The sequence below is a fragment of the Cibotium barometz genome, chromosome 24, assembly GCF_041138505.1.
Source record: "Cibotium barometz isolate CiBa-2024 chromosome 24, ASM4113850v1, whole genome shotgun sequence".
NCBI classification, from domain to species: Eukaryota; Viridiplantae; Streptophyta; class Polypodiopsida; order Cyatheales; family Cibotiaceae; genus Cibotium; species Cibotium barometz.
This window is the reverse complement of record NC_141069.1, coordinates 10395920-10398577: the sequence shown is the minus strand read 5'-3', so window position 1 is coordinate 10398577 and position 2658 is coordinate 10395920. Positions and strand designations below refer to the sequence as shown.

The window sequence follows — 2658 nt, the reverse complement described above, 5'->3', positions numbered from 1 at the left end:
AAAATTGCTTTCGGGACTAGAGACATAAGAGGGCGATACCCTTAGAGAAGAGAGACTTAAGAGGTCAACCCCGGGCAGCTCTTTCGCGTCCACCTAGTTCTGCTTCTCTCTGCCCTGATCAAGCTCAGAGGCATTCAAAGATCTAGAGAACTTGCTGATTGACAGATACAGACGCCAATGATATTAAGCTCTGGCTGTAGCAATCATAAACCCTAATCGTAGCCCCACAAAATCGCGGAACTGCATTCTTAGAGAGAGAGAAAAGGATCGCCTCTGCAATCTTTGTGCCAGGCCGTTTCAAAATGATGGCTTTTAAGCAATTTATTATTTTAGTAACTATAACCTTTGCCAAAGGTCGAGGAGAAGCCGTCTTAGCTCAGCCGGTAGAGCGCGTGGCTTTTAACCACGTGGTCCTGGGTTCGATTCCCACAGACGGCGGTGAAACAAGTGGGGTACCTTTTTGTCACTATTCCCACAGGCGACGTCGAAGCATATTTATTCCTCAAATTTGAGGAGTTCTTTTGATTATATGCATCACTAATTCTATGCTAGCTTTTGATTCCCTTTTTGTCACTATTCCCACAGGCGACGTCGAAGCATATTTATTCCTCAAATTTGAGGAGTTCTTTTGATTATATGCATCACTAATTCTATGCTAGCTTTTGATTCCCACAGACGGCGGTGAAGCTGGGTTCTGGTGTGATGGCAAGCGGTCCTTGGATCATCGTGTTCAATTTCTCCCTTTCCTTTTAGAAAGGTCAACTTTTTTTTCATTCATGAGGATGACGACCTATGGAGTTTCTATCCATGAGGATGACCTATGGAGTTTCTATCGAATTGTTGAGAACGAATGGAAGTGCTAGTTCTTCCGGAATACTTTTGTTTATGCATCACTAATCCTGTGTTGGCTGCACCTCAAACTTGAGGAGTAGTTGTTTATCCATCACTAATCCTATGCTTGGTTTTGGTGGTTTGATGGCACACGGTCCTTGGATCATGGTGTTTAATTTCTCCCTTTCCTTTTAGAAAGGTCTATGGAGTTTCTATCCAATTGTTGAACTAACGAAAGTGCTAGTTCTTGCGGAGTACTTTGAACTTGAGGAGGAATCCTATGCTAGCTTTTGTTCATATCTGGACGTCAAACACTTGTTTAAACATCCATCACTAATCAAGAGTACTTGCTTATCCAGTTCGACTTCCCTTAATTCCTTTTAGAAAGATCAACTTTTTTTCATTCGTGACGATGACATATGGAGTTTCTATCCAATTATTGACACAAAATGGAAGTGCTAGTTCTTTCCCTTAAAGATTCTCAAGTGTTAGCCGAAATGTTTATCTGATAGGTCCTTTTTTTTTCTTTTTTTGTTGTGGAGGTTGGGTGAGAAGACTCGTGACAACAATCGCACAACTTTCTCTCTAGTTTGTTTGTTTTTTTTTTGGGGGGGGGGGGGGGGAAAGAGACTAGTACAACCATTCATCTTGCCCACGGTAGAGGCTTTCTTCGGTGCCGGAGTTGGAACTCGCCCTTAGTTTGAGAGTCTACGAAGAGCGACACCAACACCCCCGACAGATTTATTCACACGAGTTCAGTGAGTAAGATAGAACACCCACTTAAATGGGTGAGCATGACCCACACTCGTCCCTACGAATCACAATATGGTTGATGATTGATTTGACACTTGCATTATTAATGATTATTCATATGAATCATCGATTCAAGAAAGAATCAGACAATTGGAGTGTCTAATCGGTAATCGCATGTTCGTGTGATTGTTTGACCAATCGGATGATTTGACTGTAGAATTGTGCGATTGTTAGAGCAATCGATGAAATCTTGGACATGCTAGTTGGATCGGATAGAAAATTGTGTAGTCAACGGATTAGTTGGCACGATTGCGGTGGTCCTGGAGAAAAGAAGTGGTGATTGGAAAATCACAAACGATCGTAGAATCGCAGACAGTAATTCAAGCCCACAATTTAACAAAAATTTACAGATTTGATCCAATTGTTTGATTTACTTGATAAAAGCCTTCAAAATTGAACCACAAGATGCTTGAACAATGAATTGCATACTTAAATGGTCAATTTTACCAGTTGTAAGCAATTCGGTTTGGCATTTCAAGATTATCAGTGGATCTTGTCGCCTTTAGATCGGTGGATTTGGCCGTTTTTTTAGTAGATCTAATGCTTGATCAACAAGTAGAATGATCACAAGACTTTAGATCTGAGCTGGATGGTGAGGATAGTTCATGAAGCCTTGAGCTACAAATGTGCATTTGAGGTGAGTGATTGGGGTGGATTGGAGGCCTAGTGCATGCATAGCCTGCTTTGATACCATGTTGAGAATCATGAATCATGGTTGAAAGCACTAAGCAAGAGAAGAATCTCAAGCTATTGTGGATCATACACAAGATTTACCATGATTAATGTCATGGTTAATTGTGTGCACAAAGTGATTAAGTGAATGCTAATTAAGTTGATATTCACACGAGTCCATTAAGGAGAAATCATGAGTATCATTATTCATGAAGTGGAGTCCAATTTATAGGTTGAGTACAATCTAGAAGGAGCCAATTACTTCCCAGATTCTCTCCTAGAATCACTCCACTATTCACTCTTCGTGATTCTCTCTCCTTGATTTATGGTAGGCTGACTCTA

At 40.9% G+C, this 2658-nt stretch overlaps 1 non-coding gene across 1 annotated transcript; it reads left to right on the top strand.

Moving 5' to 3' along the window:
• Positions 1 to 365: 365 nt before the first annotated feature.
• On the top strand, positions 366 to 438 carry TRNAK-UUU (transfer RNA lysine (anticodon UUU)). Its single transcript has one exon. It is a non-coding gene; the product is annotated as a tRNA-Lys (tRNA).
• The last annotated feature ends 2220 nt before the right edge of the window (positions 439 to 2658 follow it).